At 44.4% G+C, this 14,024-nt stretch overlaps 1 protein-coding gene and 1 non-coding gene across 4 annotated transcripts in view; both read right to left on the bottom strand.

Annotated features, from left to right (window-relative positions):
• Positions 1-14,024, bottom strand: part of SAMD4A (sterile alpha motif domain containing 4A) — a 218,021-nt gene that overhangs the window by 114,728 nt on the left and 89,269 nt on the right. The gene's annotated exons all lie outside the window — the stretch shown is intronic.
• On the bottom strand, positions 9,565-9,672 carry LOC121032430 (U6 spliceosomal RNA). The gene has a single exon (XR_005791263.1). It is a non-coding gene; the product is annotated as a U6 spliceosomal RNA (small nuclear RNA).

The following is a 14,024-nucleotide window of genomic DNA, read 5'->3' as shown; positions in this document are numbered from 1 at the left end:
GGCTCAGAAAAAGAAACCAATCCAGATCCATGGGCTGAGGTTTGAAGTTTAAGACTAATGGCCGTGACTGTTTACACAGACAGAAGACAGTTATTTAAGGCTGAAATATGATCTACCTTTAGCTCAGCCAAAATGATGATCCAAGAGAAGCGTAACGCTATGTCTTCTTAGACTCCGCTGCCGAGGGGTCCTGCAGAGCGGCGGGGCTGTGGGGCTCCCTCCCAGGGGCTGCAGCACCCCTGACCCTCACCTCGGAACCCAAGGCCCAGGGTCCCATGGCAGACCCCCTACCCCCGATGATGCCTGGGCATCCTGACAGCAGGTGGGGATTCAGTGGACTTCCAGAATGTTCCTTCTAAGCAGACTGAGGGGGTAAATGAAACCAGTCCAAACCTCAAGTGCTAAAAGCAGCAGGCAGCCTGCTTTGCTGACACCGTCACAAAACCCCTGGTCTAGAACAAGGCAGCCATTATTTCTTCACTGATCCCGAGAGAGCTTCTACTGCCTGTATTGTTTTCTAACTTTGGAAGCACCAAATAAGGACGACTTTTGGTTCAAGGTAGGAGCCACGACTGTTTATATGACCTCACTCTTTCTTACATAATATATTAAACAGGCCCCTTAGGCCTAAGTTTAAAAGCCAAATTCTGCCTCTGGACAAGCATGTGCAGTTCCCATTGAAGTTGGTGTGGCTTGGCTATCAGACAGCTGGGGGCAAACTCCACTCTTCAGCAGGGATATGACGGATAACTAATAATTTCCAAGACTGCAATATAATGCTCTAATAAAGAGACACTGGAGGAGGATGAAAACAAAAATGCCTTTAAAGTCTAAATCAACAGATACCTCCCATCATTTATGAATGTGCTCATCTATCTCCCTAGCTCACAAGGAACCCTTGAGAGAGGGCCCAGGCACCTCTCTGGAGATCATTCAAGATCTCTTTGGGTGAGCCTCTACTGCAGGAGAAATGCGGCCTGGACCAGAAGGTCATGCTTCCACGTGTTGACACGGTGGTAACTCGTTCCCAGTCACTTGTGTGGGGAGATGCATGGTGGGTTCCAGAGCAACAGATCACGTTAGAGTTGCACTTTATCATTTCCCCGTTCCCATGCTACACACAGACGTTTTATGGTACATACATAGATTTACCATATACTACTTTGTTCCACAATGAATTTTATTTTATTTTTTATTTATTTATTTATTTTTTTTTTAATTTTTTTTTTCAACATTTATTTATTTTTGGGACAGAGAGAGACAGAGCATGAACGGGGGAGGGGCAGAGAGAGAGGGAGACACAGAATCCGAAACAGGCTCCAGGCTCTGAGCCGTCAGCCCAGAGCCCGACGCGGGGCTCGAACTCACGGACCGCGAGATCGTGACCTGGCTGAAGTCGGACGCTTAACCGACTGCGCCACCCAGGCGCCCCTCCACAATGAATTTTAAATGACTTCCATGTGGTCTTAGGAACTGCCCTACATCCCCATAACACTTAAAAGCAATAAATTAAGTTAAAGACTTAAAAACAAGATTACTCCCTCATAATAACTTGGATGATTATCTTTAAAATTGAAGATAGCCTTGTCATAGCTAAAGTCAAAAGTAAATCAAACCTAAGACATTCTGACCCTCCAATTTTTCATTTAAAGACACATCCCAAGATAAGAGGGCATCTTCTCAGTGGCTCTGTGAACCCTGTGCAGCCCTTTCTGAAATCCTACAGAAACCTGCCATCGGTGCACAGAGGGGGAGGCAGAAGGCAACACCCTCCGCATCCTGACAAAGTGTGACATGTGTCGATCACTGAAAACAAAGTCTCCTGAGGTCAGCTTTACTCATCCCCACCTCCCCACCACCCCAGCACAGACAGCAACATGACTGCATGCAACCCAAGGCTCAAAAGAAACAAAACAGCACACAAAAACAAAAACAAAACAGCTGACGATCCCCTAAAGAAAAAAATCTGTAATGTAAAAAGGAAGCAGTGGACGGGGTAACGGTATGACATTTCCTGTCCCCTCCCCCCATGCCAGGACACCTCCCCTCCCTCTGCTCCACAGTTTCGCTTCCTGCTTGGGCTCGGCTGCACATCTTCCCTGACGTATCAATTCAGGCCGATGTGTTGAGCCCTGTTAATCCAACTTTCGACTTCATGCCCACTGGCATCTGGTTCACTGCCAGGTTCGCTGCAACTGAAATGTAGAGACGTACCCTGAGACAGGTTCAGATTCTGGCTTCACACACACTGACCATGGAACTCTAGAGGACAGATTGCATTTCACGTTTTCAGTAAAGTCCAAGGTTCCTAGCCTGCCACTCAAGAGCATCCATAATCTCATCTCAAGCTGCTGCTCCCCCTTTCTCACCTTCTCCAACCCTATACCTCAGGGCAGACTCTGCCTTGTCTCATGTTTCTCCTCCATCTAGAAAGGCCATTTTGCCCACTTTCGTTTGAAGGGTAAATCCATACCTATTCTAAGCACCTTACACATCTCACTGCATCCTTACAACAACCCTGAGAGATACTATTATACTCATTTTAAAGATGAGGAAGCAGAGAGACAGAGATGTGACCAAGCCTGCTCAAGTAGCCCAAACGAGGAAGTAGCAAGGCCAAGGTTTGAACCCAATGGTCCAACCCCCAAATTTATGTTCTTCGTGATGCTAGGCTGCCTTGTTCATAAAACCTCTCTCCTCCCAAACTCCACAGCCCTTTAGTAGTGTCTCTCTTATGGTCCTACCTCTTTTCTGGGAGATGATGAACTTTTCAAGGACAAAATCCATGTGTGATTAAACTCTGGCCCCTATGGCTCACCTCCGAGCCCTGCACATGTGCAGTGGGTACCTGTCAATATTCGTGGGCAGAAGGAAGTAAACAAGGAAGGAAAAAGGTACCCACTCAGCAAGGGATCCCTGCTGGAGTGAAGAAAAACGTCATTCTTTATTCTCACCCCTATGTGGTTGCAGTTTTTATATTTACTTTTAGGGTTTTTGGAGCAATTTTAGCTGCTGTGGTAAGGAAAGCAGGTAGCCTGGGAGGATAAAGCTGTGTCCTGTGTGCATGAGAAGCAACAGAACTCAAGTTCCCCTTGGTTCTTGCCATATACAAGAGCTACTTGCAGAGGCAGTGGCAATGACAGTGAGGACAACAGCAGAAATAATAACAAAAACTACTATCAATGATTGCAGGGATGCCTGGGTGGCTCAGTCTGTTAAGTGTCCAACTTTGGCTCAGGTCATGATCTCATGGCTCCTGAGCTCAAGCCCCACCTTGGGCTCTGAGCTGACAGCTCAGAGCCTGGAGCCTGCTTCAGATTCTATGTCTCCCTCTCTCTCTGCCCCTCCCCACCCCCTTCATGCTCTGTCTGTCTGTCTGTCTGTCTCAAAAATAAATAAACATTACAAGAAAAGAAATGGTTGCATGCCAGTGCCGGGCACTTTACATCCAGCGTTTGCAATCCTTTCAATAATCCTGCAGGCCAGGCCTTCTCACCCTCATTTCACTGATGGGAACCAAGATTCAGAAAAGCTAACTCATCTGGTCAAGGTCACAAGCTGGTGAAACACAACACAGAAGCGTGAACCCAGATCTGCTTCATTCAGGGTCGGTCTGGGCTCTGTCCACTGTAACAGCAATGCCTTTGGTCTCCCGGGAGCTAAGAAAAGCAAGTCACCTGGTCCATTCATTCTTTGCTTCCTGGACTCTCTCTTTGGTTTAGGCTTTCAGGTGAAAAACTACCTTGCACACACAGTCCTTCCAAGAAACCAGATGAACTGTAACCCACGTTCACGCTGCTCAGAGTTCTTAATTACTAGGAACATATAGGCCCGCAGTCATTAAAACATACCATGAGATATACAAGAGGGTGGTGCAGATGCGGGAGGGGGGCAAGGGATGGGGCCAGACAGATTTGCTTGGAGTCAAAGAGGCAGAGAGTGAACTCAATGTTCTGCTTAGAAGAAAGATAAATCATTTTTCATTAACCTATAAAGTTGTCTTACTTGGGCCACAACAAACACCTGATGCGTTCACAACATTGCCACAAAAGCATTTTAGTGGTCTCGGGTGTAAACAATGGTTTTGCACAGGAAGAGCAATGCCTTTCACCCTGGAGGGGTGGGGAGGAGGGAGGAGGAGGAAGAAGGGAATCCCTCAAAATGAAGCACACACTTAAACATGATTCAGCTGTGATTCATCAAAGCTGGAGTAGGTATTCCGTTCACTCTAGGATTCTGGGTGCAAAGTGTTCTCTCCATGCTGACAAAGTCATCCTTCCATGCTCCTGAATGATAGGTCACTTCCACTGACATGCTCTAAAGTTCACAATACATTTAAGATAGATTTTTCTGTGTGTAAGGGAGAGGGGCACTATCGTGAGCAGAAATGCTAATAGCTACTGGGAGCCTGGTTAAAAACCAACCACATTAAGAGTCAGGCTTCTAAGGATAAAAGCCCCCGTTCAATATTCTTTATCAGCTTGATTCAGCCACACTTGACACATTTGCTACTCATTCCTAGTCATGGTGATTTCAAGTCTGTGACTGTTCCCTTGAAGGGAGCGTTCCATGGAAAGCACGTGTGCTGAAGGGAGCATCTGGGGAGAAAGTGGCAACCTCCCCCCTTGATAAGGGACTCTGGGTCGGGATCATGTGAGCTATTTAACAGTCCCTTGGCTAAGCCTCCTCTAGCAACTAGAATATGAGGCAGGCAGTCTGGGTGCACTGTGTTCAGGGAGTTTCACAGCAATCAATTTCTAACAGATTCAGGCAGTAGCAACAAACTCTGTAGCCCAGCCACTGCTCTGACGTATCAGTGGTGCTTCTTCTCAGTGGAAAGAAGACAAATATGGCAGGCTAATCTAAATGTCCTCTGCTCTGTTGTCTTGAGCACTGATATGAGGCTCATCCTTCTTTCTGTCTTTCCCTGTCTGTCTGTCCTTCATGACCCTGTAGCAGAACAGGGCAGAAGAAGAGCTCACACTCAGGAGCCAGACTCCTTGGGTTCAGGTCCTCACTCTGTCACTTACCAGCTGTGGCCTTGGGCAAGTTACTTAGCCTCTCTTGCCTCAGTCTCCTCACCTGTAAAATGCGGTGGAGAATAACAACCTATTTCACAGGGATTTCAAGGGAGTAGACTGGAAAGGGGATTAAGTTAAAACAAAAGTGCCATGTAAGGGTTAGTGTCTTTTTTCCCTTCCTATCTTCCTTCCTTTGCTTTCTTTCAATAACTACTTATTGAATATCCCCTAGACACAAGACTCTACCCTGGATGCCACATAAACTTTGAATATAGACAGGGTGGAGTCCTTGTCCTCCAAGGAAGGACAGAAGGTAAAAAGCTATGGTAGAAAAAGACCACCAGTCTGGGATTTAGGGAAACGGGGCTAAGGCCCCAGCACTGCCACTAACTTCTTTGTGGCACCCTCACCTGTAAGCACAAGATCCTTCTAGAGATCTTGACAACAGAAAGCAATAGTACCCAGCCAGGCCCCACACACCTTGCCACCTGAGTGATGATACAGTAAGAACCACAACGCAGAGGGGAGACAAATGATCTCCGGTCGGGGCCAGTCATGGAAGGCATCATGGGCTCTGAATGTATGCTTAGCCCTTAAGGAAGGTTGGAGGTTGGGGGATGGAGACGAGGGGACGAGGGATAATGTGCAGACATTCAAATGTATCTGGGAATTAGCAAACAGCACATTTTGGTGGCAGCTGAGAACTGGTTTGGGGAAAGCAGGAGGGAAAACAGACGAGCTCAGCTTTTGGAGGGCTGGTGTTGCAACACAATGGGCAGGTTAGGAGGAGGAGAAAATGTCAGAATGGCAGTATGAGGAGACACGTGTGGTGGTGGCCTGCAGGATGGACCAGGTGGAGAGCAAACAGTTGGAAGACAACTGCACAAGGCAGGCATGAAGACTCAGAGGTGGGGGAGGGGTCTCTGGGCTCCGGAGGCAGGCCCCCCACGGGACAGCTGCCCAGTCTGGGGTATGCTCGTCACCTCTTACTCACAGTTCTCTCATGTTCACAAGACGATGACACAGCAAAGTGTAAGCACAGTGCCTGCCCATGGTAAGAACTTAGTAAACATTCTTGAGAAAGCAAAGTAATGGCGTGTGAGAACAGGTGTGAATGAAGCATTACTGTTCACCTGGAAGTCAGTTATTAGTGAAACACACACAGCAGGTGACAGCAAAGAGAGGGGCCTCTGGAGACTTTGCCCAGGTGAGCAGGAAGAATACAACAGAGAGAGAGCTGGTAATCCAGTAGAATGTCAGGATGTGGGGGAAGGGCGTGTGCCTCTCCTTGACACTAGTCAGAATGATGTGGGGTAACTGGACACTGTAACTGCTGTGTAGACTAGGGAGAAAATAAAGCCAATGCCTTCCCTGGACCTGGATCCCTGGCTTATAGTCCCTGAGGAAGACAGGAGAGTTACACCTCCTCTCAGACTCAGCCCAAAGCCACCAATGGTGCAATCGTAGATACCACTGCATCCCATTAAAAGACAGCGTTATTGTTTTCACTGTCAAGGTGAGGAAATTGGGCTGAGGTCACTTGGTGAGTTGGTGACAGCTGAACCCAGAGCCTAGGACTTTGTCATGGACTTGAAAGCTTGTTCCCTTCCCAGCTGTCTCTCAGGGCTGTTTTTGCCCCAATCAGCCTTCACAAACAGATCTAAAACCGCAGTGCAAAATACAAGAGCGTGAAATTGGAAATAAAATAGGTGCTTCTACATCTATTTAAATCCCATTTATTTTTAATAACTACTGAGGTTAGGCTTTGCATGAAAGGTGAGTAGTTGGTTTAAATCTTGATTTATGTCTTGGTTGACTAGTAAAATATTGTCATTCTGCTCAAGTGAAAAAAAGGCCCATCGAAAACGTCACACTTACTTAGCTTTTCTTAAAACTAAGTGCACATCTCCTGGGCATTTTCTTCTATGGTCTTAAGCATCTGCGATTTGTCAGATTTTGTTTGCTGGTATGTTCCCTTCCTCCAACATGTGGGGGCACATATGTATCTCTAGGTCTATGATAACCAAAGGGCACCCTATCACCTGATCACCCTATCAGTCACACATGAAAAAATTCTCATCTTAAATGGGGATCATTTGTCCTCTTAGTGAAGTCTCTCTGACCATGTTTGTAAAATGGAAGGCATCTGGCTCAGAATGGGGGCGAATACAATGCAATAAAAAATAACAGTAATACAAATTGGTTAGCAGGAGAGTCTTCAGTATTAGCAAAAACAACTATGGCAATAAACCTACCCTAACGTGGAAGTGAATGAGAATATCAGGCCATCAATCAAGAAGTTCACACAGGCATTGTTCTAATTAAATCCACAAAGCATTGCTGATTCTAGTACTTTCCATGGGCCCCTCCTTCCATTGATCTTGGGGGTCCCCTCTTTACCTCCATAGACTAGAACAATGCTTCTGGGGTTTTCCCCACAATCATCTGCTTCTTCTCATACCTCATTCCACAGCTTGGGTGATCATTGTCAGTCTTGCTTGGTCATGAGGGATGAGTCCTTCATCAGACTTAATCTAAGAACCAAAAAACTCTGGGGCGTCTGGGTGGCTCAGTCAGTTGGGCGTCCTCCGGCTCCTGGTTTCAGCTTGGGTCATGATCTCATGGTTCGTGGGTTTGAGCCCTGTGATGGGCTCTGCACTGGCGATACGGATTGGGATTCTCTTTCTCTCCCTCTCTCTGCCTCTCCCCTGCTTGCATGCTCTCTCTCTCTCTTAAAATAAATAAACTAAAAAAAATAAATAAAAAGTCTCTCTTTTACCTGAACAACAGTGGAAAAAATCTGTCTCTTAAACTCACTCCCTGAGCTTGAGAGTCCATACCCTGCCCAGTTGTGTCTCGTTACCAGGAAAGAAACCCACTAGCTCAAAGTCAGAACAACAAGATTTCTTATTGAGACCAGAAAGGGGGTTGAGACATCCCCTTTCTTCCAAAAGCCTGAAATATCAGGCGAGTTCTTCTTTCAATCTGTTCAGATTTTAGTCAGCACATTTTGGTGATTCTAGACCCAGAAAATCCTCGGAAATCAGAGTTCATTACGTAGGGTCAGAGAGATCGAGATGGATGATGGTCAACCAGGAATTAATGAGGATTGCGGACATCCAACCAATTTCACCTGGAGATCTCTGTGGCCATCCATCTTTTCCACCATCTGCTCCAAATTTGGACCTATGCCCTGAGAGGCAAAAGACAAATACATCCATCTTAAAAGTCCACCCAGGTGAAATGCCATTAAATTGCATTATTGCCCAGAACTGCAGAGAGAAACATTTCCTTTCTAGTTAATCTGGCAGCCATCAGTTGTTCCCCACTAACTTGAGAGAAGCATCTGGTTTATGTGCTAGAATAAAATACCCTCACAATCTATCAAAATTAACCCCCTAAGAGCTATTACTGAAATGAAGGACGGTCTCTTATGTGTTGGAGGTAGGTAGATTCATGCTTTCCCACGAAGTTCATGTTCTGGCACACTTATCTTTGGGATCTGCATTCCCTGGGTGAATAGGAACCCAATAATCATACCTGTTTTATGATTTTAAGCATTCCACGTTAGCATAAAATTAAAGCACATTCATACAGCTGCTGTTGCTAAAGACAACAACCACCTCATGGTAAAATATTATTCTTCCTGAGGGCTCTCAGATACCTCTGTTAGCATGTCCAGTATCTACAGGCATTCTTACGTTTTTCCTGCAGTTGTTTGTACTCTGATATAGGGTCTAGACAGAGCACAGAGACAGTGGAAGGTCTTTCCAAAATGTTTTAGACCAAAGAGGATAGAAAATAACCTTAAATCACATTGGATTTTAGGACACCTAAGATAAGATTTCTTTCATTATATCCTGATCTCACTTCATGAGAAATAGGTATATTCCTCAACTATCTAATTAATTCACATATTAATAAACCTCATGATCTCATTATTTAAAGGAATTCTCTCTCTCCTTGTGTGTGTGTGTGTGTGTGTGTGTGTGTGTGTGTGTGTGTGTGTGTGCTGGGTTCACATAAATAAATACTTCAAATCTTTTTAAGCCAAAGACGATCTTTCTTGAAAACAAGTACTTTGAAAAATACTGTTGTTCAACTCCAAATGGTTTCTCCATTAGAAGAATGTAGACTTCTTCTTTGTTAGGGAGACTACATTGGTTAGGGAGAGAGGAGAGGGACGTAGAGAGAAAAAGAGAGGAGGTGAGAGAAAGAGGGTGGGAGAAAGTTAGTGAGTGCAGTCAGAGAGCTTGTGTAAACAGTATTGCCTACAGTGTCCCCCTGTTACAAGGGCCCTTGATGAACATGCTAAGGGTGATGTCCCTTAGCTGCTTTCACCCAAGCCTGGCTCAGTTCTCTTGTAATCTGCATAGGAGAAGCATCTTGACATGCTTAGTGGATGGGTGTATTTTACACAGCAAACCACAGCCACAAGAGAAATTCTCCAATTCAACATGACTGGGTTGATAGTCTAAAAAACTGGTTAAAGCATGGAATCATAAAAATGATACTCTCATTATATGTATGTATATATTCATTGATATTTATTATATATTCACAGATATTTATGTGTCATCCTTGCACAGTAGACATACTGATCTTCTCTGCATCATTCCAATTTTAGTACATGTGCTGCCAAAGTGAGCACTATATTCACAGATATATAAATGAGTGTGCACTCATTCACGGATTCAGTACAGGAGCAATGCCTTGTCTTTGAAGATGGGTCCACTGTCTGGAATTTCCCAATTTCCTGTATAAACCAGAAATCTGTTATGATTTTCAGGTTCCAGTTTCTTTAAAGAAGATACAAAATCCAAAGACAGCTGAAAAGCAATCTGACTGCAGAGTCCGCCTAGATTTTTATGACTTTCCCCACAATCTTTTAGTGTTATCTTGTTTATACTTAAGTTGTCCACAATTTCTGTTCATCACTGACAAGTCTTTCCAAGACAACGGTGTAGCTTCATAGGAACACCTCTCCTTTTCACGCTCATATATCATGTGTTTACATAATATTTAGTTACATGTCTTAAATGGAAAAAGTACAACTGGTGTAAACAGGTTTGGGAACAAACAGCTTGCAGTTGGCTTCTGACTGCACTGATCGGGGAAGTGGGAGGGTCCATGGATAGCAGCTGCCTCACAGGGCACCCAGGCAACTGCTACACTTGCTGGGGGAGGAGGGCACACGCTTGCCAGGGGAGGAGGGTACATGCTTGACTGGAGATGGACCCAGGGAGCTTCTCTGAATCTCAGTTGAGGCTCAACCAAAGAAACAGCTAATGATCTTATTCTCATGCGGGAGGGGAAGAAACCAATCAGGTTGGCCCCAGGGAGGAACTGTAGGTTAGTCTCTAACCTGATGCCTTTCTAAGGCGCTCAAGGGTAATTTTGTCTGCTCAATTTTTATCTTACAGACTATTGGATAAACTCCCTCATAAGACGCAGTAACACTGCTGTAAACAGAACAGAAAGAAAAAGTAGTGGTGCTTTTGACCAAACAGAGAAAAACTGAAAGGCGGAATATATATTATAGAAGTATATATAAGTATGTATTATATAAGCACCTATACTTTAAAACATATATATGTAAATATAGTTTATATGTTTATTATATTCATACATAACATATACAAATATTTTTATTATTTTATATTTATATGTAAAGTATATGTATTTAAATATATATTTATATATAAAGTATAAATATATGTAAAATATATATTATATATAAAGTACATATTTTATATATTTTTATATATTTTAAAGTACATATATACTTCTATATTATATATAGTATATATTCTGCCTTTCAGTTATATGCATATGTGTGTGTATATGTCTATAAGAGTATATATACATATCTATGGTGTGAGTGTGCGTACTTATCTGATGGTGCTTCATGAGATATGGAGGTTCACACTGTATCTGAAGATAACTTGATGAAAATCTTTAATCCCTAAAATTCCAGCTAGACTGAAAAATTGGCTTAGTTGCCTTGATTCATTACTTCGGACCCCAGTCTATCATTTTACTCATCATCACTGCTATATAGGGTTTGGATAAACAGGTTTTGGATGAAAAGTATCTGAAGCTGAATCCAGCCCCCGGGACAAGGAGTGAGAGCCCACAATCATCCTTACTGGCCAATTCCACTCTGCGGCCACTTTGCAACACTAGCAGCTGTGAGGGGTGGCATATTTAAAGGGCCTTTATTTAGCTCTTGCATTTTATTTATTTATGATTTATTATTTACATCCTGCTTCCTTCCACGAAGGATTTGGGACAGCTTAGCGCTTCAGTTTAGCCCATTCCTAATCAGTTCAGTCACTTCTCCTTCATCCTGCTATGTCCAACTTCAATAGAGTTGTTTCCCCAGTGTGGCCAATTAACTCGGACCCCTGTGGTCTGGGCCTTCCACTGAGCAACAAAGGCGGTGCTTTTGCAGAGTCTGTGACCTTTGGATTCCTGCCCCAGCAGCACAGGAAACTCTGGCAGCCCTTCCCAGGGCATCCCTTTTGGTGTCAAGACCTCCTGGGGGTGGCATGGGGTGTGGAGACCCAGGAGTCCATCAGCAGCTCCACAGCCTGTGCAGAGGGAGCTGAAGAGTAGCCTCAAAGACTCTCCCTGAGGACTGTGTGGGACGCCAATAAGTGTCCCAGCCAGTAGGGGTCTCCATCAATATGTTCAATAACCACACACCCTTTTGGTGAGAACACGAGAAAGAGCAAGCCTCAATCTCAGCTACTACGGATCTCCACCCATCCACCTCCACCTCCAATCCTGTCAAGTCTCTGACTAAATGGAGCAAAGGATCCACAGGCGTCCTTCAATCTGCCATGATCTTGCTGGGCAAAATAGATCACCTAACTTAACTATGCTTGCTTTCTCCATCTACATCTTAGTGATGAAAACACTGGTCACAGGCATACTTAAAGAACCCCAGGGTGAGAACTGCCACGTGTGGGTGAAGAAAAGCCCCTGAATGTCCTTGTGCCTGAGAGTCGCTCCTAATTGACCATCTTTTCAGGGCCCCAGTCCCTTGCTCTTGCTTTTCTTTGTAAGAATGGCAGCCACTGATCTCAATGCCTATTACTTTCCCCCGACAGTGAATAAAGCACTGCATTCAATCATCTATTCTTGTTAGCTAGCCTGCACTCCTGGTAATTCTGCTCCCTGAGAGGATAAATAGCATTAGGCACCTAGTACACAGTTGTCCATGTAAGGGATTGTCCTCAGACAAAACAGAGATGCCTCAGACCATCTGAACATATTTTTCCATTAGTGAGGACAGAGTTGCATGCATCACACATACTCTCCCGCCAACCTTTTCCCAACCAATAGCAGACATGTGGAAACAGCTGGCAGAGGCTCTGGGTGCGACCCTTGGCCATGGAATAGTATGAAGCTAACTTGCATGCACAGGGAATGAATCCACGACAGATTCACTAACCACAGGACTGAGGTTAATGAAGAGATAGATGATCCAAATGCTGGCCTTGATTGGAATGGAAGCAATCTTCACAGAATAGAAAACACTGGGCTAGATTCCCCAACGGTCTACCTCAGTGGTCTGCTCTTATGTGCTAATCGGTGCTGTGTCCTAACCACCTGACTAACCAGTTACAGACTTGGGAGTATGATAGACACCAAGGGCGGGGCTTTGAACTTTGCAGTAATAAAATGACAACAAAGAAATCTATAGACTGTACATTGCGTATCTGAAGTAGAGGTATGTAAAATTTTTATTCTATATTGTTTTAATCCCATAAGGCAAGTAAATGTAGATCCTTGTCCTTGGTATAAAAATGCATATAGACTGAAAGATAAGATTTGAATCACATGTCTCTATCTATAAAGCACTTCCAAATGCTACCCTTGTGTGGTATCATTATTACAACCTTGCTTGATAGATGAGGAAACTGAGGCTCAGAAAAAAGTGAGGGGCTCTTGGGTGGCTCAATCAGCTAAGCGTCTGACTTGGGGTCAGATCATGATCTCATGGTTCATGAGTTCGAGCCCCACACCAGGTGTCATGCTGACAGTGTGGAGCCTGCTTGGGATTCTCTCTCTCTCCCTCTCTCTCTCTCTCTCTCTCTCCTTCTCTCTCTGCCCCTCCCCCACTCAGGCTTTCACTCTCAGAATAAATATATAAACTTAAAAAAAATTATATATAAAAAAAGAAAAAAAGTAATTAGCCTGAAGTCTAGAATCCTGGTGTTTGACTCAAAGTTGGCTGTACCTCCTGTTTTTTTCATGTTCCTACCACTCATGAGACATGAGCTTGCCGATCAAGTCCAAGAGGGAAAAGACCCCTTCAGAGGACTAAAAAGAGATATAAATATTGTGTCATTAGTTGGCTTACCTGGGCTTTCAATGTCTGCCCACACAAATGCATATTTTAATAGGCAAACAACTCTGTGGCGAAAAGGATTGGACATGTATGCTTGGATTTCAAGTTTGATATAAGCCGTTCAAAGTCACAGGTGAAAAACTGTGCAAGGATCTCACTTTATAAAATGGCTTACTTTATAAATGTGGTTCAAGAGGGGTGCTACTAAAAGACATCATGAAGGGTGCCTGAGTGGCTCAGTTGGTTAAGCATCCGACTTCAATTCAGGTCATCATATCACAGTTCATGAGTTCGAGTCCTGTATCGGGCTCTGCACGGACAGCTTGGAGCCTGGAGCCTGCTTTGGATTCTGTCTCTCTCTCTCTTTCTCTCTCTCTCTCTCTGCCCCTCCCCCACGGTGCTTTCTCTCTCAAAAATAAATAAACATTAAAAGAATAGAAAAAAAGACATCACGAGATTCTACATTTTTTTAAAACTCTTAAGTTGATGTTATATCCAGTCATTCCATCCAGAGCACACTGAAAGTCTAAGCCGAACTGGAGAGTGAGTCGTGATGACTGGCACATCCACCACCAGCGGATCAAGGTGTCTCCTCACTTTGCTGAGCTGCAGTCCTCCTGGACAGTGCTGCTCCAGTCCTGGAG

The sequence above is a fragment of the Herpailurus yagouaroundi genome, unplaced genomic scaffold (genome assembly GCF_014898765.1).
Source record: "Herpailurus yagouaroundi ecotype Mexico unplaced genomic scaffold, PumYag 141, whole genome shotgun sequence".
Classification (NCBI taxonomy): Eukaryota; Metazoa; Chordata; class Mammalia; order Carnivora; family Felidae; genus Herpailurus; species Herpailurus yagouaroundi.
This window is presented reverse-complemented; position numbering and strand designations above follow the sequence as displayed.